This window comes from Emys orbicularis, chromosome 2, assembly GCF_028017835.1.
Source record: "Emys orbicularis isolate rEmyOrb1 chromosome 2, rEmyOrb1.hap1, whole genome shotgun sequence".
Classification (NCBI taxonomy): Eukaryota; Metazoa; Chordata; order Testudines; family Emydidae; genus Emys; species Emys orbicularis.
In genome coordinates, this window is record NC_088684.1 from 273,289,401 (window position 1) to 273,317,080 (window position 27,680).

At 41.2% G+C, this 27,680-nt stretch overlaps 1 long non-coding RNA gene across 1 annotated transcript; it reads right to left on the reverse strand.

Moving 5' to 3' along the window:
• Positions 1-525: 525 nt before the first annotated feature.
• Positions 526-27,208, reverse strand: LOC135874087 (uncharacterized). The gene is made up of 2 exons (XR_010561141.1): positions 27,140-27,208; positions 526-1,701 (listed from the first exon to the last, which is right to left on the reverse strand). It is a non-coding gene; the product is annotated as an uncharacterized LOC135874087 (long non-coding RNA).
• Between the last annotated feature and the right edge of the window lie 472 nt (positions 27,209-27,680).

A 27,680-nucleotide genomic window follows, 5' to 3' on the forward strand; every position in this document is an offset into this window, starting at 1 on the left:
ACCAGAAAATGGGCCTTTTGATGCCTACCACAGGAACTCCCTTCTACTCACTTCAGAAACTGATCTGCACAAACTACCGTTCATACTCCACAAATCACCATCAGTGGAGAACCCCTGGAAAATGTGGACCATTTTCCATACCTGGGCAGCCACCTCTCCCAAACAGCCAGTGTGACATTCCCCTGGTGTTATCCAGACCGGTGATCTGCTCGGTCACTCCAATCCTTGACTCTGGGAGCCATCCTTACCCTGCTCTGCTGTGAGAACCCCCACTCCTGGGCTGTTCACACACAGCCTCTGGCATGGAAGCTGCTCCTTGGATTGTGCAACCGAATGACACTAGCCAATATCTCCAGTCCCAGACACAACCCTAGGAACCTCCATCTTGCAGTGTCCAGTTATGCCTGCTGGACATTGCAAGCTTATATGAGTTCATCAATTTAACAAAGAAATTGATATGTACCAGGCTTGTTATCCCAAGGGGAATCTCTGACACGCTTCAAACCAAATGAACTGCTTCAGGTAGAATAAACAAACAGATTTATTAACTACAAAGATAAATTTTAAATGATTATAAGTCAAAGCATAACAAGTCAGATTTGGTCAAATGAAATAAAAGCAAAACACATTCTAAGCTGATCTTAATACTTTCAATGTCCTTACAAACTTAGATGCTTCTCACCACAGGCTGGCTGGTTGCCCTTCAGCCAGGCTCTCCCCTTTGATCAGCGCTTCAGTCGCTTGGTGGTGGTGTCGGTAGATGGAGATGGAAGTGAGAGAGGAAGAGCATGGCAAATGTCTCTCCCTTTTATCATGTTCTTTCTTCCCTCTTGGCTTTGCCCCCCGCTCCCGCTTCAGAGTCAGGTGAGCATTACCTCATCGTAGTCCCAAACTGACCAAAGGAAGGGGGGTGACTCACTCTAGAGTCCAACAGATCCTTTGTTTCTGCCTAGGCCAGTGTCCATTGTTCCTGTGAGGCTGGGCTGGGTTTGTCCCATACATGCCCTGACGAGGTGTGAACTGCCCCTCTGCTCTTGGAGAGTTTTTGCCTGGGCTTATTTTAAGCCATGAGGACACATTTTCAGCCTCATAAATATATACATGAAATTACAACCTATAACATTACTATAACAACAATGCTCAGTGCATCATGTGCCTTCCGAAGACACCCAACATGACAAACTTTGCATTAGATACCACACAATCACATTATAAGGATAAACATGGGGGTATAGGGTGTTCCCTCAAGGTACAGAACGTCACAGCCAGCATTGACAAAGAAATTGAATACAGGATCCACTGTGCCAGCACATCCTTTGGAAGACTACTCAAACGAGTCTTCAATGATTAGGATCTACAAACAGGATCTTGGTTTACAAGACAGTTCTCATCTCCACCCTTCTTTATGGTTGTTAGAACTGGCTAACCTACAGATGACATTTCAAGCGGCGGGAGTGGTTCCAACAGTGCTGCCCCAGAAGGATTCTCAGGATCAGCTGGAAAGAGCGACGCACTAACATCAGCATTCTCTCTGCAGCCAACATCAGCAGTATAGAAGAGTAGGTCATGAAACATCAACTTCGCTGGGCTGGCCACTGTGTACGTATGCCTGACACTCACCTCCAGAAGCAAGTACTCTTCTCTCAGTTAAGTCAGGGAAGAAGGGCTCACGGAGGGCAGCAGAAGCGCTTCAAAGACACACTGAAAGTAAACGTTAAAAAGAGAGGCATCAACCCAACAAACGGGGAGGACTCAGCGCAGAACAGAACACAGTGGCGCCACACCATAAACCAAGCCACAGCTCACTTTGAGGAGAACAGACGTGCTTATGAGACAGAGAAGGGACAAATGAGGAAAGAAGAGGCACAACACTCCATCCAACAACTATGTCTCCTCCAAAATTAAACCTGTCACTTCTGTTGGATAATCTGCAGGGCAAGAAATGGGCTCCCCAGCCAACTAAAAACCCACCAATGAACCCGCTTGACAGACATCTTCGCATCGAGGGATAGCCGAAGAGACTGCTAGCCCAAGTCTATAGATCCAGGTAGGGAGTTTCATTCGCAAATGCAGTGTAGACATACCCTTAGAGGTAGAGATACCAGTGGGACAAAAAAGCAAAAGAACTAAAGGACTAGAAAATGGGCCTTTTGATGGCCTACCATGGGAACTCCCTTCTACTCACTTCAGAAACTGATCACTTCCTACCTAACCCTGTGTTTCCAGGAGTCCATAGTAATGCAATTTGAGACTGGTAGAGTCAGCATTGGTTTTGGTTTTATTTTGTGAGTGGGTCAGCAATGAAGTGACTCTTTTTTGTTATTTTATTGTTTTTACTTTCTTGTTCTATTATTTTTATGAGCGGGCACCATATATACAGCCTGGTGTAAACTGCAGAGTCGTTTACAATTTTTCTAACATGTTTCATATTGAAACTGAGAACTTTGTTGTGGTGGATGAAATTCAATCTAGGGGGAAAATGGCTAAAAAAAAAGAGAGAGATTCTTTAAAAATGGCAGAAGACAATACAATCTAACTGTAAACTAAGTTGATAGGGATTCCTACAGGGCCTGATCTAGTGCTCACTGAAGTCAAAGGAAAAGCTACTATTGACTTGACTGGGCTTTGGATCAGGCCCATAAAGACTAGACTAGTCTCGTGTAGTCTGTACAAAAATAAATAAACAAAAACATTTTTAAATTGTCTTTCTAAGGCATAAAGTTACTAGAATCTTTAGCATTCCCAAATGCAGAGATTAAACTAATGCATATAATTCTGTCTCTTCATTTTAAGATTATGTATCTGTGAATACATTAAATTCCAATTAAGACATTTTAAAACATTGCCAAACACCTAATGAAATTCCTGTATCATTAGGAACCACTACTATCTGGTTCCATCCTTCTGTACTTAAACTCTTATTATGAACTTTGATGCTTCTTTAGATCAGGAAAGCTTCATGCCAGCAGTTTGAAGATCAAAAGGAAAGATTTATTATAAAGGTAAACAAATCCATATTTTACCAGATACATCTGAACCCACCGAGGCTATACGTAGAAACATTCTTGTTTTGAGAAGAATTGTCTTAGCTAGGATTTTGTGTTCATTTTCTAGCTAATGTTCTCCTTATCAAAGGTGCTTAAATGTATCTTTTATAAGGCAGTGGAATCAAATTAAGGAATAGGTAATGTAATCTCTCTATGGTAGGGAATATTTCTTGTGCTTTCTTCCTGGCACAACTGGGGACTTTAAGCACTACCATAACATAAGAGCCTGGTTCACCAAAGCACTTAAGCATATGCTGAAGTCCATCCCTAGATTGCAAAGCACTTACACATATATTTAATTTTAAGCGTGTGCTTAAGTCCCTTTGAAATCAGTGGGACATAAGCATGTGCTTATAGCTAAGTAAGTGGTTTGCTGAATAAGCATGGACTTAAGCTTTAGGCTTTTACTCAGCAAAGTATTTAAGTGGGCTTTGCTGAATAAGAGCCTACATGAATAATAATAGTAAGAAGAGTCTGTTAACAGAAAAACTGAATAATTCAGTTAGGGACAGATTTTTAAAGGTATTTAGATGCCTAACTCCCAGGCGCCTAAATACCTTTAAAAATGTCAATGTTAGTGCCTCATCCTGTCCCAATTAAATCAGTAGGACTGTACCATATTGACATTTATTTACCAATATATCAGTACAGTCTTCAATTGGTAGGCTTTCCTACTAAATAATCTGATCTACTCCATTGGAATCTGATCTTTTGTATTAATACTTTGTGATATGTAAGGTAATGAATGTATATTTGTTTCTTATCATAGCAACAGGGCCCCAATGTTGTCCCGTCCCCCCCCCCCTTATGAATAATCAAATATAAAAACTGTTTTCTGACTTAGTGCCTTATTGATTCCCTGTGAATTACAACTTTGTGATCTAAACAGTAACATGTTCATAGTCACCTTTCATCTTTTACTGGTGCTCAGTTTTAATGGTGGAGGGTTCTTCATATTTAATCAGATCTGATTTAAATAGTATTTGATTTTTTTTTAAAACAACCTTCTGGGATAGAGTGCCCCTGCTGTGGTAACCCTCACAGGAGAGAACTACTAGAGAAGAAATCTGCGTAAGGTTCCCATAGTAGAGTTCCTTCATCTGTTGGTGGGGAGGTATGGAGGACAAGGATTTGCCCCGCCACCACCACCATAGGATGAGTACTGTGACTGCCCTGAGACACTCTGGATTTCTTTAATCCTTCCCAGATTATCTACGATGGTAGCAGCAGTCTACTACTTGTGCCTATCCAGTTAGTCAGACACTCTTGCTGGATCAAATGTAATAGCTTTGCAAAATGAGCTGTCATTGTTTGCCCCATCCACCCACTAATGACTGGCTAATATGCTCTGCTTGCCAACTAGAATTCTCATTGGCTTTCACAGCAGGGAAACCACTCTGTAATAAATGCTCTCACTCTTGTGCTGTGATGACCCTACTCCTGTTGACCCTTGAACACTCCCGAATGGCATTTTTTTACAGCTTTACAGGTAGACAAAGGCAGCATTCACAGGTAGCTATAAAATCAGCACAAAGTTCAGCAAAAATTACTTACAGTGCCAGGGGAGAGGGGAATAATCTACGTATTATATAATTTATCTACCCAAACTGAACTAGCCCCCAAATGGCAGGCATAACTCAGATTCTTTGTTCAATCAGTAAAATGAACTCATGCAGCCAATGTGAATGTTGCTAAGATTCTAAAATGGTCAAAATACGGCTAGCTATGTACTGGTGCCTCCAGCTGTTTGCCTGAACTGTGACACTATTCTTTGGTCTCATTCCCAGAAGCTTCCAAGTGCTACTGTAATACAAATAACAAATAGTAATAATTCCTTACTATTAATTCCTAATGAGGAAATTCATTAGGCTGTGGAACAGCCTTTTAAGGAAACTGGAGGAGCAAAACTAAACAGGCAAAGCAGTAGAAAATATGCTTCAATGATTAAAAATATTGAATGTGATTAAAAGCAGCCCATAAAATAACTACTTGCTACTGACTAAGCAAAAGTGACCAAACTTGTCCAAACCCTACATAAGTAAGTATCTGTTCCAGCTTAGTTTCTATTCCACATCCTGACATCACCATATGCCGGTGGTGCTGACATAGCAAGTAGAGTGAAATAAGGAAGCAAAACTGAAACGACATTAATGCAGCCTTGCTTTATTTATCTATTTCTTATACAACAAAGCTTTTATTTCAGCAGCGATAATAAACTTTAATTATCGAAGCCAAAGTTTGTTTTCTACTGCTGGCTTTGTGTTAAAGACAGAGTTTGGTGTGAATGCATTAGGGGTAAGTCTGTCTTCTCTCAAGTTTCTTGTGCCAATAATACTTTGTTCTGATAAGTGTACAATGATCTCCGTGACTGAAGACCAAATTCCTCAGGACATCTCTTTACTTTGGATCCTAAAAGAAAAAACAAGCTATAAATCCGACACAAGATTAAATGCGGAAACAAATGTACATACTATCCTTAATTGAAAAATAAAAAAAAACATTCTTTTTTTTTTAATCATTGAAATGTAAAAGGGTAAATAAGTTTATATTTTAAATTACTTCATTCCTTGGAAGAATGTGCATTATCTGCCCAAAAGAATCTTCTTTTTTGTAAACACCATTACTTCCTACACTGCAGCCAGATTTCTAACTTGCATGCCTAAAGTTCAGTATCTAAATCAAAGTGCCCTGATTTTCAGTAGTGCTGGTAACCTGTAGCTCCTGCTGCCTTCAGTGTAAGTTTAAGGGGGTTGGTGCGTTTTTCTCTGTGGCTAAATAAGGATACATGTATTACTTTAGGCACCCATATTTGATATTTTTGGCCTGTTTCTCATAAGAGGGTGCTCCATTACCTTACATGATCAGGCCCAAATGCGGTCTGATTAAAAGCCTACTGAAATACTGAAAATACTTTAATGGGCTTTTGGATTAGGTCCTAGTAGTAAGGAAATCACAATGTTTCAGCCTGAAAACTGATGGCTAATATTCAACTGCCATCAGAGGGGAATGCAAAGACAAAGGTAATTTATGCATGGTCAAAATGCATCATGAGGGAATAGAGTCATCTAGAGATGACATCCTCAAGAGGAATAAAAGCATGCTAGGAAGAAAGCAGTATATCAGCATCTTTCAGACATTATTAAGGATTTTCCCTGAAATGCTTGCAGCAATGTCTCCAGCTTCAGTGTAACTAACAGCTGTCTCCCACAAGAGACTATTACAGGGGCAAGGGAGACAAACAAATCAGAGTAATAGAAGAGAGCCAATTACTGAAACCACTGTGAAGATATGATAAAACTCAACACACAGCCAAAGGAATTTGTTTTGAGTAAGTCACTGACCCCATGCCAGGGCTTGTCTAATACTTAGATGAGGTCACAAAGATTACAGTAGGTTATGATGAGATAAGTGTGGAGCCATCGTAGGATCTCATTTAATAATACAAGAAGTAGAAAATTTAACGTCTTCACTTTACCATTTTCTCTGTGACCACAGTGGCAAGATTGACAGAAAATGCCCCACTGTTATAAACAAAAATATAATCCGTGTGCAAAAGGAATGTCCTCTGTAGCAAGCAATAAGGCCATGGCTACCTCCTCAAGACCCACTGCCTATAAGAAATTGGCCACTAACAATGGACAGGCTGAGGAGCACACAGGTTTCAGTAGTCACAGCTGGAGATAAAACCAAGATATGGGCTATTTATTTTATTTTGCATATTTGACAAGCCAAGCAATAGCGGCTTTAGTGTCCAAGTGGAACTCTCGGGGCCCACCACTGAATGTAGTTACCAGGCACTCCTCAACGATGTGTATCATTGTTTGATCTGTGCCGCAGCTGCAGCTTGGATTGTTTCAAAGACCCCAACGGTGCCAGTTGGCTGCACACAGGCCTTGCCCAGACCAGAATCGGGTAAGAATTGCCTACTGACAACATAGCAGGTCAGACCCGGGCAGGAGTACAGTAAGGTCTGTGACAAGGAACTGATTGGTGGTTGATGTTAAACACCAGTCTTCCCATCACAAGGACTCTACTGTCAGGTCCTGGCCTGGCAGCCTGAACCACAATTGATGTCATGATGAAAGACACGTAGCTGGTAGACTAAAAAGGTTGTTGAACAAGGACAAGCGTGGGTTGGCAAGTACCTTCTCAAGCAGCTTGTCAACTGTAACCTCCCACCTGATGTAAGGGGGAGCAATGTGGCTCAGAACTGGAAGCCATGGAAGATGAGTCAGTCAGAGAGTTCCTGTGATGATGCGCATTGTTGAGTTGAGTTGCACATCAACAAGTTTGGTGTGTGCTGACCTACTCCATACTGGCACACAGTGCTCTGCTATTGAGTACGAAATGGCAAGGGCTGAGTCCTTAGTATTGGAGCATCCGCTCCCCATAAAGTTCCTGCCTGTTTGCTGAGAAGGTTATTGCATGCCTTGATCTTCGCTGCTATCTTGCTTAGGTGACTTTTGTATTTCAGTGTTCAGTCGAGGGTCATGCCTAAGTAAACTGGATATATTTCATGTTTCAGCCTCTGGCCATTCATTTTAGTTCCCTCTTAGCATTGGCATGGTGGAGGTGGAATGTGCTTGAAACTGTCTTGCTGGTGCTAGGCTGAAGGCGCCATGTCTTGCAGTAGTCAGCCAGTTCTGCAGCATCGTCAATCAGGGTCTTCTCCAGCTCAGAGAAAGTTGGAGCCTGTAGCCCACAGCAGATGTTGTCTGCATAAATGAACTTCCGTGACAGGGTTGGTGGCAGGTCATTGATGTATAGATTGGGGCTAGAACATACCCCTGGGGTAACCCATTCATCTGTTTTTTCCAAGCACTTGTTTTTTCACCCACATGTAACATGAACCAACTGTCTCAGAGTAGCAGTTCGATGACATCAGTAAACCATGGTGGGAGGACTTTTGATATTTTAACAAGTAGACCTGTGTGCCACACCATATCATACGCTGCAGTGAGGTCAAGCTCAGTGGTTTGAGCATTGGCCTGCTAAACCCAGGGTTGTGAGTTCAATCCTTGGGGGGGCCACCTAGGGATATGGGGCAAAAATCAGTACTTGGTCCTGCTAGTGAAGGCAGGGGGCTGGACTCGATGACCTTTTGAGGTCCCTTCCAGTTCTATGAGATAGGTATATCTACATATATATAAGCAAAATAGCAAAATCATTTTTGATTAATGTGATTAGCTCAAGTATTTGGTCGCATATGCTTCAACCTTATTGAAAGCTTGCTTGCTTCTTGTTCAAGATGTTCTCCACCTCCAGTGTTACTTGCTGTAAAATTAGGTGCTCTAGGACCTTGAGACACACAGAAAGCAGTGATATTGGGCAGTAGCTTGATGCTTGGTTTGGATTTTTACCAGGAGCTGATGACTTTTGATATGCGCCAGATCTTTGGCAGGTCTTCCTTCATTGCTGACCTTTGTGAAGAACTGACATGCCCAACCACTTAATTGAAGATATGGATTGAGGTACTCAGATTACAGACAGCTGGCCTACACTAGCTACATCACTCAGAGATGTGAAAAAATCACACCCCTGAGAGACTTAGCTAAGTCAACCTAAGCCCCAGCCTAGACAGCGCTAGGTCAATGCAATAATTCTTCCATTGACCTACCTACCACCCCTTGGAGAGTTGGACTTATGGCAGAAATGGAAGAATCCCTTCTGTCACTATAGTATGTGTCTACACTGGAGTGCTACAGTGGCACAGCATTTCTAGTGCAGATGTAGTTGGAGGTGATGGGTTAGGTCTTATTACACTGCTCTGATAGTGCAAAGGGGCCCTAAAGTGAGTGGAAACGTGATTTATGCCTATGGTAAGGCTCCTTTACACTTCCAGAGTGGTGTAAAGGGGCCTTGCTGTAATAAGAATTGGGCCCAATGGCTCTGATATTAGGTGCATGCAAATAATACTAATAATCTCCTGATTGTAAACTGAGGCTGAGGTTTTCAAAGGGGCCTAAGGGAATATTTTATTTATTTTGCTTTATCTATTTATCCCAGTTTAAATAACTAAAAAGATTCATGGCCATGTTCTAGACCATTAACACACCATTAACAATACTGTTACAGCTCAGCACCATTAAATGATCAGTTCAACAGGAACCCAGCCCCTTACAAAAACTCCTTTCCACCCCTTCATCATCTAAGAAGCACGCTCTCAACCACTGTAGGTCCATCAGAGCTAGGCACCTAACTCCCTTAGTCCCCTTTGAAAATCCCAGCCTAGACAGGAAACAATGGACAGATTCATGGGTATCCAAATCTCCTCTTTATATAGAATCATAGAACTGGAAGGGACCTCAAGAGGTCATCTAGTCCAGTCCCTTCACTCAAGGCAGGTCTAAGTATTATCTAGACCATCCCTGACAAGTGTTTGTCCAACCTGCTCTTAAAAATCCCCAATGATGGAGATTCCACAACCTCCCTAGGCAATTTATTCCAGTGCTTAACTACCCTGACAGTTAGGAAGTTTTTCTTAATGGCCAACCAAAACTGCTCTTGCTACAAATTAAACCCATTGCTTCTTGTCCTATCCTCAGAGGTTAAGAAGAACAATTTTTCTCCCTCCTCCTTGTAACAACCTTTTATGTACTTGAAAACTGTTATCATGTTCCCTCTCAGTCTTTTCTTCTCCAGACTAAACAAACCCAATGTTTTCAATCTTCCCTCATAGGTCATGTTTTCTAGACCTTTAATCATTTTTTAAGGGAACATGTTAAGGTAATGACTGTGACTCACCTAATGCAGCTGCAGAGGAGTGCAGGGTACTGTAAGGGTATGTCTACACTGCAATTTAAAACCTGCTGCTGGCCTGTGCCAGCTGACGCTGGCTCATGGGACTCGACATAGGCGCCGACTCTGTAGATGCTCTGTAGATACAGGGCTGGAGCACCCACAGAGAAAAATTAGTGGGTGCTTAGCACCCACTGACAGCTAGCTCCCTCTCTCTCCCCTCCACTCCCATCTGCCGGCGGCCCCCGCTGATCAACTCCTCCCCCTCCCTCCCAGCGCCTCCTGAACACTGAGGAACAGCTGTTTTGTGGCGTGCAGGAGGTGCTGGGGAAGAGGAGGAGTGGGGATGGGATGCGCTTGGGGGGAGGGGCCGTAAAGAGGCAGGGGGTGGAGCGAGGGTGGGAAGAGGTGGGTGGGGGTGGGGCCTTGGGGGAAAAGGGTGGAGTGTGGGCGGAGTGGGGGTGGAGTGGGAGCTTAGGGGAAGGGTTGGAGTGGGGGCAGGGCCTGGGACTGAGCGGGGGTTGAGCACCCACAGGGAAAATTAGAAGCCGGCGCCTGTGGGACTCAGGCTCAGGGGCTGTTAATTGCAGTATAGCTGTTCGGGCTTGGGCTGGAGCCCAGGCTCTGGGACTGTGCAAGGTGGGATTGCTGCCTAGCTAGTGAACACATGCCAAATGGAATGGCACTTTCTGAATATTCCTGCTGCCTGGCTAGCACAGCTCCACTCTCACCCACTAACACAATCTCTGATGGAACTATAAATAACCTAAAGAATCCACTCGATGCTGACATAAAGACAATGCGCCAGATTCATTCCTGTGCATCTTCTGTTAAGTAAATGGAGTTACACCAGGGGCACATTGGCCCATTTGGTATTAGTCATACAATCTGATTGCAGCAATAGAACTATAGTTCTGTAACATACTGACTTAGCCTCCCTGACAGTTCATCAGTGTCAGACAAATGTACAATCTGAACTCATAATTGGTAAATAGCAAAAAAATATATATATTGCTCAATTGCTATCGACAGCTTTAGTACTGACTTTTGACCCAGTTTCTTCTCAACTCACACAGCAGCTCCTCATTGCCATGGTGCCTTCCTTTTTACTGTTGTATTCTTCCCCTTTGAAGATCACAGAACCATAATGTCAGCTTGATCTTTAACACATTTGGCCAACTATCTAATCAGTGTCAGAGATAATGATTGCATCACCACTTTGATAAAGAAGATCCAAGGAAAGAATGGCAGATTTTCCTCCAAGAGAGACAGCAAAATAAAAATGCTTCACATTCCATCTCTTTAAACAATGCCTGCAGCCAAAGAGTGGGTGACATTTCGGAGAGGAACAACATCGATTGAAATTTGTAAAGCAAGCATTTGATAGACACACTTCACTCAACACAGTAACTTCACTGAATGAGCTGTTAGTTTATCTAGTTTCCACCCTTTGAAGGGTACCGTTTGAAAAAAGTCAAGCACATACTAGATTCAATTTTATTAGTTTAAGCAATGTTTTCAGTTTCACAGTGTAAAGCAACCGAAAATGTGACACCTTTATTTTATTTTATTTCCGCTCTACTTTTGCTGATTGAAAGCAGTGGTGGTGAACCTTAATTTACCATACAGTGGCAGGGAAATAAACCAAAGAGGCATGAATTTATTTTATAAAAAGACCCTCTATTAGCTTTCATTATATAATCTCATTCTTTGCAATTTTTACAACTCACATCATACAAATGCACTTAAATCCTAGGAAACATAGCTTAACATAGATGCTAAATGCAGACAAACTTAACTCATCAAAAATATTTCTCTAACTGACTTACCCTCTCTTTTTTAGACTCACAGCTGATAGCAATGTCATTAGAGATGATCTTATCAAGTAAGCCATTCAGGCATCACTAGCTATGAGAGATCTCAATTCTGAGAAGGCCACTAAAGAAAAATCATTAAAAAAAAACCACACATCTCTGGGCTCAAGAAAGTGTTTTGGACCTCCCAGAAGCCACTGTCTGTGGATATTTGGGAAAACAAGGAAAGTTTTATTTGCAAGGTTTCTATTTATATATATAACGATCCTCCAGACTTCTACAACTAGCCCATTAATTAAACAGCACAACGCTGCATTATTGAAGTCCATTAGAAATCCACTGAAGTCCACTGTAAATTTTCTGTTGATAACAAGTATTTTTCTGTAACACAAAGTCTTCAATTGAGGATGAGGTCCAGTAGCATAATGACAAAAGCGTCACTTACATTTGTAATCATCATTTAGTATAATAAGGCCCCAGAAGAATCAGCAAGCCCCTGTCTAGATTTCTGGGAGTTAACATGATTTATCAACTTTTTTTTCTCAGTTCACTAAAATCAGATTAAGTTAAGGATAGGGGGTGACAGTGTTGGTCTTTTCCCATATTAGAGTAAACTTTAACATACCACAGAAATAACTTACATCTTTTAACTAAATGGACATAAAGGAGATGATTTTAGGCAACTCTGCAGACTGATCATTAAAATCTAACCACAGATTTCATATCTATATTAGGATACAAAAAACTCTGCACCAGTTTTAAATGATGTCAGTGTTATTTTTCTTGACTATGATACAAAAAGCTTTCAACATGCCTGTAGATATGTTAGAAACTAATCACTATCCACACACAAAAGGTCAAGAACCATCTAAACCATGCAACTTTATATGATCCAAAGCTTTTGTTATCTATTCAACACTCAGTGATGTCATTGGGGAGCATCTTATCAAGTGAGTCAGCTGCTCAGGAAATAATGTTTCAGCTTAAACAATCTTTCAGAAAGGGGTGTCCTGCTCAGAAGTCGTGTTTGTTGAACTAATAAACTCATTACAGTATTAGAAAGGAAAGTCTTACTGCTCATTTTCCTTGTTTATATCTTCTTTAGGAAACATCTGTGAGCCATTCTGTTTTGTTTTATTTATTTATTTAGATTTCTGTAGATTCAAAGGTTGAAGGTTTAGGTAACCTCTTATTCTTTAAAACCTGGTAATTTGGGGTCACCAAAGCAATGCAGAAACTAACAATTGTTCATAGAAATGTGAATGGGGGGTGGGGGAGAAGGGAGGGATAATTTTTTCCCCAAAGGGACAGAACTCTTACCTGTTTACATGGTTTGAACAGAACAGAACTCTTCTTTAATGTTTGCTACTAATGTGACAGTGCTGGCATGCATATACCATGCCAGTCCATTGGGAAAAAAACATGCCACCTGGCTGTTAAATATCTGATAGTTTATTAGCAAGCATTAAGTTTGTGAGTGAGCTTTACATTGTAATTTAAAAGGTCATCACAGACATAGATTAAGGCTTCAAACTTTTAAGACCCGCTGTGAAAGACTGGTATGGCACGCATAACTCTGCCACCAGGTGATAATATGAAGTGAATATTTTAGCAGTGAGCAGCCACTAATTAACACAACATTTATTTACTCTAAAGATAAATATGTTTGGAAATGACAAATGTTTTAGAAAGAATGTTTGGCCATCAATTGTTCAAGTGTTAGTTAGCATGCCTTGGCTGTATCGTGAAGCAGAGAGGCTGTCCGCTTTGAGAAGCTGAGATGTTATTTGGAGTTGATTCTGATTTTACACTGGTTTTATGGTGGTGTAAATCCACTAACTACCAGGGAGTGACTCCTGATTTATACCATTGTAAATAAAATCAAAATCAGATTCTCTGAGTATAACACATATGTCCTTGACTCTGGTACTGCTTTGTGGACATTTTAAACTTAAGATTCTATGAAATATCAGATCCTACGGCCTTCAGATTATATGGAATGTCATCACTTCAAAAGTGTTACACTGCAGATTAATTTTGCCCAATGTACCACATATGTGAGGCACTAGGAAAGGTGTTTGTGCTGAATGTAGCTCTGATTCTATTTTCTCTGTACAAGTTTTAAATAAAAGAAGCCTACCCTACTTTTCTGCTAGGTAGCAGGGCTGTGAGAGGATTGGAAAATCATGCAGAGGGAGGCGCACACTCTGTGCTCTCTCTCCTGGAGATTTTCTATTTGTTCTTTGCTTGTTGTGTTTTTTAATTTCAGGCTATATCTACACTGAAAATGCTACAGTGGCAGCACTGCAGCTGTGCTGCTGTAGCGCTTCAGTGTAGACACTACAGAAATAGGAGGGTTTCTCCTGTCACTGTAATTAATCCACCTCCCCAAGAAGAGGTAGGTAGGTTGATGGAAGAATTATTCTGTTGGCCTAGCACTGTCTAGACCAGGGGATAGGTCAGCATAGCTAGGTCTCTCAGGGGATGGATTTTTCACATCTCTAAATGACATATCTATGCTGATGTAAGTTTCTAGTGTAGACCAACCCTAAATTAAAAACACTTTAGACTGAAAGTGTGTTTTGTGTTGTCCATGATGCTTAAAGCAGCAAAGCTCCTTCCTGTATGAAAATATTCAAAAACTAGGTTAATGTACAAGCAACTCATTTAGATTGTGAACTCCTGGAGGGGTGGAGCCATGCCCTTCACTATGATAGTACAGCACCAAGTACCCTACTGCAGATGAGTAATAAGTTAAGTAGCCTGACAAGAGGACCACACACTAGGAAGCTGTTTGCCAGGATACATCAGTCACACTTGTAAATTACTGTAGGTTTGCAGACAGCAGGAGGCAAGTCATTTTAAACTGGCTTGGTGTGCAGCACTGCCATTGTTGAGAGACACTGAAAACCATATGTAATCAAGCCAGTGAAGCAGATGTGGTTTTTTATCAAGGTGCTGATTGAATGGATTCCATTGTTTCATCTAAGAATCTGTCTGTATTTACCAGACGTGTCAAATGATTATTATCCATGGTTCAGCATGATGTAATTTTAATATTTTTAGTCCGTTGTTGTTTTTTTGTCAGTAATTTGTTTCTGTTTACATGATCAACCCAAAGCAAAGAAATAAATTTGAGTCATGCATTGCGGCATGTCCTATATAGGTCATATTCCCATGGGAAACATACAGGTGAACTGTATATATTTGCACGCCTATCACTAACTCAATGTAAGCGTATTTGTTATTAGTGACTTTGGGTTCAGATGAGCTCCATTCGGTGCAACATCTATGGGAGGGGAGACAAATGTGTCTTTAAAGCACCATTGCACTTCTCAAATTCTTGAGCTAATCATAGACTACTTCAGCCTCTGGCCCAATTTAGAGGTACTCAGGGTACTTAGCTGTCAACCAGCAGTCAAGGACAGCCAGTGTGTAGCAGCCAGAGCCCCTATACTGGGAGCTGCAAGAGAGGGGGAAGCATACAGCTGTTCCAGTATATCAGGGGTCTAAAACACGCAGCCCACGGGCCGGTTCTTTCATGCGGCCCGCCACGCTCCCCGCCTCCCGCCTACCCCGTGTCGCTGCGAGCCCCACACCGCTCCCTGAAGCGGCTGAACTACTGTATGTCCCTGCAGCCCCGGGCAGGGGGGTGGGAGGCAAATAGAAGGCTCCGTGCTCTTGCAGCTCCCATTGGCCGGGAACTGGGAACCGCGGCCAATGGGAGCTTTGGGAGAGGTACCTGGAGGAGCAGCAAGAGCAGCACATGGTGCTGTTTCCCCTCCCCCCCAAGGACTCTGGCTGCTTCCTGTAGCAGAGCGGGGCCAGGGACAGGGCAGGCAGGCATGGAGCCTGCCCTGGCCACGGTGCGCGGCGCTGCCACTCCGGATCCGCTCTAGGTAAGCGGCGCTGGGCCGGAGCCCGTACCCCGCACCCCTTCTGCACCCCAGCCCCCTGCCCGGAGCCCTCTGCCGCGTCCCACACTTCTCCTGCACCCCGACTCCCTGCCCTGAGCCCCCTGCCACACACTGCACCCCAATCCCCTGCTGCACCCAGGGCCGGCTCCAGGGTTTTTGCCGCCCCAAGCAGCAAAAAGAAGGGGGGGGAAGCCGTGATCGCGATCTGCAGCACTTCGGCTCTACCACCGCCGCTTCAGTCTTTGGCGGCAATTCAGCGGCTGGTCCTTCGCTCCGAGAGGGAGTGAGGGACCCGCCGCCGAATTGCTGCCAAAGAGCCGGACGTACCGCCCCTCTCCGTTGGCCGCCCCAAGCACCTGCTTGCTGCGCTGGTGCCTGGAGCCGGCCCTGCCCACACCCCAACTCCCTGCCCTGAGTCCCCTGCCGCACCCTGCAACCTCCTGCACTCCCTGCCCTGAGCCCCTGCTGCACCCCTCACCCCTCCTGCACCCCACACCCCAATTCCCTGCCGTACCCTGCACACCTCCTGCACCTCAACTCCCTGCCCTGAGCCCCCGCCACACCCCACACCCCTCCTGCACCCCCTGGGGGCAGGGAGGGGGCAGAGTTGGGGTGAGGACTTAGGGGAAGGGGTTGGAAGGGGGTGGGGAAGGGGTGGGAAGAGGCGGGGCAGAGGCAGGGCCTCATGGAAGGGGTGGAGTGGGGGCGGGGCCAGGGGCAGCAAGTAGGGGGTGTCAGTGATACGGCCCTCGGGCCAATGCACTAGTCCTCATGCGGCCCTCGAGGTCATCTGAGTTTGAGACCCCTGTTCTATATCATGACAAAGGATTTCCCTGTGGGCCAAATCTGGCTGGTTTATGACCCCTTTGTTCCTCTGGGATAATACAAAAAGAGATGGAGTGGAGCCATGAATTAATCTGTCTGCTTTTTCCCCTAACACATCTGAACCTCACAGCACATTCTATATAATATCATGAAACAACAGCAATAATACATGTTCTGTAGTATTGAAACATGGTGGGCAGAACCAGAATGGTTTTCTTTGTATTTGTCTAGGGCAGTTGGAATGACACATTCCACTGAAATTATGCTTTTTGTTTAGTTTCCAAAAGTGCAGAGATGCTGCCTAACCGATGTCTTCAGACGCCAGTCAGTGTTAAAAGCCTGAAGATGACGTACTGCCATGTCTCCTCAGTCTCATCAGATTGTGATCTAATCAGGACATAAATGTCATAGTGCTGGCTAGTGCTGGAGTAAAACTGTCTCATTAGTATCCCAGTCTCTACTTTCAAAAATGCTCAGAACCCAATGGGTAAGTCCACAAAGATCAACACTCAGTGCAGGAAGAATTATTTTTTCGCAAAGACCACGGAGATTGCTAAAATGCAGTTATAATGCTGGGTTTCTTGCATAATTTGTGCAAGTGTTCAGGATCTAATTCTGGGAGATGCAGTGCACCTCCTATACAGCTCTGAGCACCCTCAACTCACATTGGCTTTAATGGTACTTGAGGGGTCTTTAATGTCCTGCCAGAGCAAACATGACTTCAACTTTTAACATCTCATCCAAAACGCACATAAAGCTGACAATAAACAACACAGAACATCCAGTAAATTGCAAAGGACTTGTGGAGTATCTTCACTAGCAAAATTAAAGCGCTGCCACGGCAGCACTTTAACGTGGGCTTGTGTGGTCGTGGCACCAGCGCTGGGAGAGAGCTCTCCTAGCACTGCAAAAAAAACCACCCGCATGAGGGGAGTAGCTCCCAGCGCTGGTGCACTGTCTACACTGCCACCTTACAGCACTCAAACTTGCAGCGCTCGGGGGGGGGGGGGGGGGTTCACACCCCTGAGCGAGAAAGTTGCAGCACTGTAAAGTGGCAGTGTAGACAAGGCCTTGGAAAGATGCAGGACTGAGATGACCTTACCAAAAGTCAGACCGTTTTTCAAAGGAATCTTAAGTATTTCAAACCTAAGGCTAAGAGGTAAAATCCTGGCTTTCTTGCAGGCAATGGGAGTTTTGTGATTAAATGGGCCAGAATTTCACCCTAGACATCCAAGCTTTTGAGTTTATCCCATTTATACGGATTGAAGATGAGTGTAATGTGAGCTATTCCTTTTATATGTTGGGGAAGGAGAGAATAGCACAGGGGAGAATCGCTGCATTTGTTGGAACGTGCAGTGGATGACTACGGCCCCAAATGCTTACGTTCATGAGTATCTTTACTCACGTGTCAATGGGACTACTCACATGCATATTACTGTTATTTATTTATTTCTCTTATGACAGTGCTTAGGAACCCTAGGTCATGGACCAGGACCCCACTGTGCTAGGCGCTGTACAAACACAGAACAGAAAGATTGCCCGTGCTCCAAAGAACTTACAGTCTAAATAAGAGTTTACAATCTAAACAAGATAAGCCTTTGTAGGATTCAGGCCTCTAAGTATACACCCTTTGGGGCAGAAATGATGCCTACATTTATATTTGCATAGCACCTAACACACGGTGGGGACTAGTACAAACAGATAATAAACAACAATAACAATTACTCGAATTTCAAAGATTTTGTGAATAAAAACAATCATATTGGTCATCTCCACTTCGTTCAGAAATACCATTGGTGGATGAAAGAACTTTAAGAAGAAGGTGGGAGAGAAAATGGGTCCATGTTAACCCTAACTTAATCTTTTCTAGTACACAAGATCTTTATGTGTCTTAAAAGTTATTTTCTTGACTTTCCTTTTGTGTGTGTGTGTGTGTGTGTGCGCGCGCGCATGAACATTTTTTTGATTTAGAGGTTAATGTTACAATAAGGTAATTTAATGCTCATGAAATCTACCCTACTTGATGACTAGAGATAAGAGAAAAATGTAAAAAAAAGTAAAAAATCATCCCTCTTAAATATGAGTAAAACCCAAACCATGTATCAATAATTATGTTTTGTGACCAGACTATTTTCATTTTTTATGGTCTTTTTTTTTCAGAATTGAACATTTCAAAACCAGAATTTCTGAGTTTCAAAATAATGAATTAAAAAAAAATCTGCTTTCAAAATTTGCTACTTTTGAAAATAATCCCATTGCATGACTAAGCTATTCAAGAAAAGGTCAGACAGTGTCAAACTAACCACAGAAAGAGAAAACAGAAATTTAAAAAAGATGTAGCAGAACAACCAATAAAACATATTTTTCTGTTTTTCAGGGACAATTTTGAAAAATATAAATTTACAATGTTCTGGTGAGATGCTGAGCACCAGAAGCCGCCACTGACTTTAACAGGACGTGTGAGCACTGTATCTATGAATATCAGGCTAATAATACAGCATAAATACTACTAATAAAGTTATGAGTGAGTGGGAAACAGTGGGTGTCATAGAAACCATTTTGCACCCCGACCTTGCAAACAGTTAAGCAAGTGCTTATCTTTAAGCAGATGAGTAGGCCCACTTATTTGACATTTAGCATGTGAATAGTCCCGTTTACTTCAATGTGTCAATATGCCTAAATCTTTGCAGGATCGGAGCCTTCATTTTCAGCGAGCAACGCCAAGTGCCTGCAATAAAATATTATTTTAGTTCTGCTGATATGAATCACTGGGGTTGCAAGTTTTCAACACAGAGATGAGGTGTACAAAAGCAAAAGCAGTTCGCATTTAAAGAAACAGATGGAGCTCTAAACATTGGACTGTACATTAGCCCCGTTCAGTACTGAGCAGCATTATTGCTCTTTTTATGACAGCTGTTTTCCTTATCATCATATTGGTATAAACTTTTTCACTGTATGCTTCCTCCGTCATTCATCCTGTTGCTCTATCACTGCATGCCCTCCTTTCAAATATAAGAAGTGTGTATTATGACAGATATTTCAGCCACTGCAGCCATTAATCATTCTTCACTGCTGGCATTTCACCTTTGACTCATTGCTGTGGAACCTCCCCGGATACAAAGCTTACACTTTAACTTCAGCACTGACTAGAACCTGACAAACAGGTCATTACAATTGAAATACGTCACGGATAACATCACTGGTGTCTGTGTGTACATTGCAGACATTACTAAACAGTATGTTGCTTCATTTATGATGACTCGGGTGATATTCAATTTTGTTAGGTAACCATTTTTTTTTAGTATCTATTCACTCAGGGAGTAATCAATATTTAAAAAAAAACCAATACACGGTATTCTGCACTACTGGTCTCAAATAATTCATCTTATTGTAATGTAACTATCCGGAAAGGGCCAAAGCTCCAAGTTTTTTATGTGGATTTCAAGTACCAGCTTTGTCAAGTCCTATGATTTTATCATGAGTCTTGCTATAATTAATGTATAGCCTCTGCTCCGGAGTCATGAGATTACGTGAGAACCCCTGCTCCAGAGTCATGAGATTATGTGAGAATCTCTGTTTTCATTTAAAAAATAAAAGTAAGTTTCTAGCCCCCGTGGTTGTGAAGAAAGACTTTAAAAGATGAGCCTTAAAGGCTCAAAAACCAAAATGCAAATAAAAATAACCTCAAGGTATTTTTTTAATCTCATTATTTTGAGGGCCTGACTTCTGAGCTTTGAATGTTTGGGGTTGGCAACACTGCCATATATTGGGGTGTTTTCACCTGGGTGTTTGAGGTAGCTCCATTGCAAAAATATGAGCCATTTGCAAAATTCAGATCTAGACCTGTATTTAAGCTTTCGAACATCCACAAAGTTCAAGGGCATTGGTGTGGGCCCATCTCTAGTTACTGGAGTATTTGTATACAGTTTTATATCGTTTCTGGCCTTTTAAAAATCCATAGACTCAGTGAATGGAGAAAATACTTATATGCTGGGCTGTGCCTCATGGGTACAGCATGTAGTCAAGAGGCAAGTGTAGAGCTACACACCATCAGAGGGAGTTCTCTGAGACGTTGTGGAGTTCGTGGGGCAAAGAGATCAGGTAACTACTGCTACTTGTTTACTACATGATTGGGTAGCTCTGCTGGCTGGTGTGCACAGGGGGAATAGAGCCCTGGCCCTTCCACCACCCACCTCACCCCCAGGGGAGTAGGAAGGGATTGGAATTCTGCCAAACCCTTATGTGGCCCCCACAAGTGGGAGAGTAGTTTCCCATTGCCCTCTCTCACACACACAGATTGCACACCCACGAAAGAGTCAGATAACTCTTATCCTCAGTGTTTTCCTGAAGGTTGGCAAAATTACTGCCAATAACTTCTCATATTGTTATTACCAAATGATGTGCACACTTCACTGGAACTCAACAGCTAATAACAATACTGGCACCTACCAATATTGCCCAGGTTCCTTCACTTTTGAGCATTTTTGTTTCTGCTGTTGTTTCCACTAGTGCTGCCAAAATTGTTTAGCCCTCACTTTCAACACGTTTCCTTAAAGAGCTCTAACAAGAGTCATTTTCCCAAATGCCTTTTGTTTGCATTCTAGTTAAAGCAACAGTTATAGAGCAAACTGCAGTATAAATCTACAGAGAAAGAGACTACCTCTGTCTCAGCTGTGGTGAGGCACATTTTTCAGGTCTGAGAACACCCCAGAGAACTTTGAACACATCTACTAACTTCAAAGCAAGGTAATATCTTCTTAATGACATCATCTTCCCCCTCCTTGGAACTGAGAACTCACTGTTCTCTGAACTAGTCAGGAGAGTTTATGTGCCAAAGGTCTTATACTGCAGTTTCACCTAGGTGTGCTCGGATTTTTAAACCATCCATGGCTGACCTGCTGCATAGAGTATAATTTGCTAGTGATAAAATTCTTCCCTTTCTACACATCAGTACCCAAGGGTTACTCATGTCAAATATGTAAGACTTATTTTAAGATGGTCCTAAGAGGCTGGTATTTGTGTCAAAATTAAATGTTGCCTTTTAAAAAATGCTTTTAAAAATGGTTTTTAATAGTCAGTTGAAATGTAGGGCTCAATTATATTTTCAGATGTACTCCAGGGGGAATCACTGTGTATAAAGAAAATTGCCCTTAGCAAAATGTTCAAGGTATGCAGCAGTATAACCTTCTAAGAAGTGAACTTTTAGATGGCAATGACAGCCTGGATATTTGATATATAATTCTGACGACAGAGAGGATCTGAAGCAATTATAAAGCCATTCCATACATACAGCCTGGAAAACTACCTATGCAAGTTACAGCCAACATTTGTTTGTATATAAGCAAACACCAGTAATTTTCCATTCCTGAAAGAATGGAATAATAAATACATAACGGCTGCCATGCACTGTTGAATTTCTGACAGTGATCTCAACAGCTACTTACAAACCAACCTCAGCATTTACAACTTTTTAATTACAGAAACCCAGAGACTTGCAACACATCTTGCTTTCATGGCCTAAACAGTATAATCAGTGACTTTATCCAGGACTGCACAATAATGTTCCTGTTCACTGGGGAATAGAGCATAGCAATTTTTACACAGCAGCACCATCATGTTTTAATCCTGCATACTCCACAAATATCAGCCTAGGTCTTCTGCTTTTTTTATGCCAAGCAGAAAAAAGAAAGGAAGGAAAAGAAATTTGTTTTAAAATGCAGAAGGAAGAAAAATTCCAATAGCATCTTATTCCATAAGTAATGCCATTAAAGTTGTTTGGGTTCCACACAAACAGAGGCACGGGGATGTAGGAGACTGAGACATCAATTAGGTGGCTATGGGATGCAACTAGTGAAGATGACTCTGAGAGAATGAGACTGAACACAGTCAATATATACAGCAAAGGTAAATCCAGAATCAAGAGGAAGTGCTATTTTTGATTTCTCAGAAAACAATATTCTCTACTTATATGTTGCCATTTACTAAAGGATCTCAGTGTGTTTTTCAAGGTATTATGTCCATTTCCCAGAAGGGGTAATAAAGGCACAGAGAAGTTATAGCCTTCATTTTCAACTATCCACTTATTTTAAGAGCCTAATTTGAGACACTTGGGGCCTAGTTTTCAGAGGTGTTGAGCACTCACAACTCCAGCTGAAGTCCATTGGAATTCTGGGTACTCACACCTCTGCAAATTGTAAAGGATTGTTGAAACATGTCCTTTACACTGGAGAAAGCACTGGAGGGTATGCTGAAGGAAATAGTCTTCCATGGGCAGGGGACACACAAGATGCCCTAATGAGAGACAAGGTGAGTGAGGTAATATCTTTTATTGGACGAAGATGTGTTGGTGGGAGAGACAAGCTTTCAAGCCACACAGAGCTCTTCTTCAGGTCTGGGAAATCCCAGCATCACAGCAAAATGCAAGGTGGAATAGATTATTTAGCACATATTGTAAGGGACCATTCAAAGTAGAGTGGCCCATTAATACCTCTGAAGTCATAGGACAAAAAGAGGAGGTTAGTGGGTTACAGAGTGTTGTAATAAACCATAAATCCTGTGTCTCTGTTCAGTCCATGATTTTTGGTGTCTTGCAGAGTAATGAAATTAAGCTCCCAGGCTCGTCTTTTGAAAGTGTTGTGCAGGTTTCCTTTGAGGATGAGGACTGATAGCTCAAATATAGAGAAATAGTTATTTTCTATATCTTATTTCTGAGAATAAAATACAACTGAAAGTAAGGCTCCAAGTTCCACCTCAGAGAGCTCTGATATTAGTTCAGTCTGATGTGTGCAGAATCCCTTGCTGGAATTACATTATTATTCAGAGTTTGGGGAATATTAAAAAATCAGAGTTTATAATACCAGCAATAAATTAGACATACATTGACCACTAATGCCTTTTGATACAAAGATGATGTTTCCAAATTTAGTACAGTATATTTTTCAACATTAACTTTCTAGCAACATGCACAAATAAAGCCATACACATACCGGCAAACTGTATGCTAGCTAGAAAAGTTTAGCTGATGACAGTCTTGTTATTGTAACAGGAAATGACTCAGCCCTGGCAACAAGAGATCAGATATTTTATTCAGTAGCATTAGGTCACTTCTTTTTTTTTTTTTTCCCCCTCCCTAACCAACCAACTGTTTCACAAGGCAACTGGTTTTGTTTGAAAATAAATATCCATTTTAAAATCTATTTCAGGGAGGGGGAAAGTTACACATTTACAGTTTAGAATAATCACTTGGTTTAATCCCCAACATCTGGAAATCTCTTGTCCCTTTAACTCTGCTCTTTGTACTTCAGCCTTGCAAAATTCCACTCCCTCAGGCAAGAATTCTCCTCCACTGGTGAGGAAAGTATGAGTTTATTTCATTATCATCATCATGTTACTGAGGATGAGAGAGTAGATTTTGTGCCTGGACTGGATAACTTTCCAAGACAATTCTGCAAGGCTGATGTCATTAGTAAAGCTAAACTAGAACTACTTCATATAGGCATTACAGCTGAATCAAATATGTACTTCATTACAACAATACATTACATGATTTTGCATCAGTTATTTATAAATAGTATATGATCTTTTATTGGTTGTCTTAAAACCCAGGCACAATTCATTCTAAAATTTGAAATTCAACCATACATTGTGCATTGTTTCTTGTAAACACATAGACTTTTGCTTATTATATATATATATATATATATATATATATATTCATTCATACAACTAAAGGCAGAGAGTCAACGAGGTGCTAAAAGGAGCAGTATTACTCATTTTGGTTCAAACAGCTTTCAGCATAGTTAAAACTTGCACAAATGCTACACTGAAAGGAACTCATTGTTCAAGTTAATTTAAAGCTCTATTTCTAATGACAAACACATCCCCAGCTGCAGCACCCCTAAAAAAGAACAGGATTTAATCATTTTCTGAACATGTTTCTGGTTCAGTTGTCAGAAGTTGTCAGTTTTGTAAATACCAAGGAAACTTAATGCTCCATATCATCACAATGACTCAAATATACCCTGCATCTGTATATATAAATAACATATCTTGTCTGGAAGGGAGAGAAAGAAAGTTGCTGGTGGTATCTTTAAAAGCTTTGTAGCAACTGAGTTTATCAGTTGCCTCCATGCTGTGCAGAGCCTAAATTTAGGTATTAAAAATAATAATAATAATAATAATAATAATAATACTCCAGACAACATCCTGCATTGGCCATTGCAAGAACATGGCCTCCAGCAGTCTTCTTTGGTACTGGAACAAATTATTTTTGTAAATGTGTGAAAAGTACAACTTCTTTGAAAAACCGCTGCAGTGAATATGAATTTACAATTCAGCATTAAATGAAATATATCCTGAGAAACCTCAGTGCCCTACATTATTTTGTTATCATCCTTGTGACAAGCAGTATTTTATAATTCTAGCTCACTAAAACAGTAGATGACATAAATTTGCTGTTAAAGCAGCCTGGTTTCTGTGCTCTGTCATATAGTATTTTACCCTTAAGCAGGGAGAAAAAATAGCAAGCTATCTTGTTCTCCCATCTGCCAAAAACTACTTAACTTGGGGTAGTGCTTCTGTGATTTCAAATTGCAGAAGCTTAAATAACTTCAGTGTTATACCTATTAAATATATTGACAGTCTTACCTTAACATTTTCACAGTACAATGGCATGTTATTTTAGAAATGCATTTCTGCCATAATGTTCCAGAGTTTAACTGCTAACAAGGAGTGTATTTCAGCAAGTTAACTGTGTAAAACATTGTTACATGTAACATTATTTTAACCATGTAGTAGCCTTTAGGTGCTGGGCAGAGGCTTGCTATTTATTCACTCCCTAACATTATTCCTTAAAATCCTTCTTGCACCTTTGCCCAGCAATATGTAGCCATTAACTACAATATCTTCACCATGTCTTTATCAATGTTCCCAACTCTTGCAATTTTATCTCATGGCTCACAATGTTTCATCCTCTTGCTAGAGCCCCAGCTTCTGGAATCAGGTTACCACATGAGAAACTGAGACCCTGTCTACACTTATGGGGGATCGACACATGGCGATTGATGCATCGGCGGTCGATTTAGCGGGTCTAGTTAAATCGACAACAGATCACTCTCCCGTTGACTCCTGTACTCAACCAGAACGAGAAGTGCAAGGGGAGTCGACGGGAGAATGTCTCCTGTCTACATAGCATAGTGTGGATCCCGCAATAAGTAGATCTAAGTACATCGACTTCAGCTACGTTATTCACGTAGCTGAAGTTGCATAACTTAGATCGATCTCTCCCCGTAGTGTAGACAAGGCCTAAGCTTTCTCTTTTTTGTTTTTTTAAGTAAGTTCTAAGCCCTCATATCCACAGATAAAAGCTTGAAAGTGTGAACCTTAAATGTTCCAACACCAGAAGGCAAATAAAAAGAACCCAGAATTTATTATTTTCTAAATCTCAGGATTTTTAAGCCAATTTCATTAGTTGCTAAGGCTTGATTCACAATTTTTGAATGTTTGGGTTTTGGAATGCTGCCTCATAGAAAGCATACTAACATTTACACTCTAACTGAAGTTAAACAGTTTGTCATTACAAATCCTCCAATCTCACACGTGCTTTTCAAAGCGAGTGCAAATTTTAGTGGGCTTCTCTCATATCTGAAGCCTGAAACTAGAAGCTGCCATATTAAGTTTCAACATTGATGTACTGTTCCCTTTTGAAGCAGAGAGCATACACCTTTCCAGAGGGCACATTTAACGCATTCAATCAGAAGTAGCAATTGGCAGGAACAGATAAACCTTAGCCTCCCGAGTGCTCTGTACAACGCTAAACCTCATCTCAGGGACAGACTGACCCAGGACGTTTGGGAAATAGAAAACCTGTTGGTTTGTCAGGTAATGGCTTGATTTTGTGTGTCTTTAGGGATCGGTGATCATTGTGTGTTATGGTAGTATGAGAACAACAAAACACAGTAGAAACCGATGCTATACAACATTTGGAAAACTGGGAAGCCTATGCAGTTCACATTTTTATACATGCACAATATTCTTTCCAGCAGTGTACATTTGTGACATGGGGGCTTATGCACTTCAGCTGTACTGAAAGAGACTCTCAAGTTTTACAATTAATCTCTGAGAACTCATTTTGCCCATTCAAAAATTATATTTTTATAAAATGCAAAACTTGTGATAAGATAGGAGTATCTAGGCTATATTTTTAAATGAAAAGAAAATAACTTTTATGGGTCTATTAAAGAAAATTTGCTGATGATATTTTGCTTAAACATATATTGCAGAGTATACAACAGGGAGAAAAAACAAAGATAGCAACCACACAGAAAAAGGAAGTTGCATTGGACACAGGATTTCTATGGAACTAACCAAAGAAGCAGAAATCGTGGCTAGGAATTTTTTTTTCAAAGTTTGCCTCTTCATCCTCCAAACTCATTCTAAAAATGGACAAAGCTGCTGTGTCCGCAGAAGAAGCTGGCAAGAAAGAGAGCATAAGAAAACCATACCACTGACCCAAATGAACAGGGAGAGTGTGTTGGACTGAGATTATAACCTAACTGGCTGTAGACAACTGCTGCTTTTCCAAAAAGTACTCGTTACACCTAGAAGCATTTAAAAGTCCCATTGCATGTGAATACAGCCTGTAACTTATTTAAATTGCATGTTTACTGCGCCAGCGAAGATACAATACCAGATATTTTACCAAGAAGGCAAGCTCTTTATCTAATCATTTGCACAATCAAGTAATAATGATGCCTTTTGTTTTCTCTGATACTTTATCATCTGTGTACATAAAACGTACCTTACTGCCTTCGGCTTCTAGAAGACTCTCTACAGCACTCAAATAATGTATAGGCCCTGCAGGACCTTTGCACTGGGATGAATTTCATCTTTTTTAAAACATCTGGTTGTTCTTTGGCTTATCAGTATTGAGCAGAGTTGGGTGGGAAGCTATTTTCCATCTCATGAGAATTTTCAAGAAGTGAAAATGTTTCCCAGCCCAAATAGGGACAAAAAGGTGAAATCTCGAAAATGTACACAAACCCAAAATAAAAAAATCCAATCAGATTGGGTCATCTGCCATTTTGTTTCAATAATTTCAAAACATTTTGTTTTGATTCCATTTTATTTTACAATAAATTAGCTTACATTTCAAAATGGAAAGTTTTGACCCAAGAAACAGAGCATTTTAATTTAGAAAGTGTCCAAATAGGACATTTCAACAATTTCAAAACTTTTTTTTTAAATTTCAAGATGGGAAATTATTTGAAACTGATCCTTTCCTGTGAATAGTATTGGTTTTGACAAATGAACATTTTCCAGTGAAAAAATCCCAACCAGCA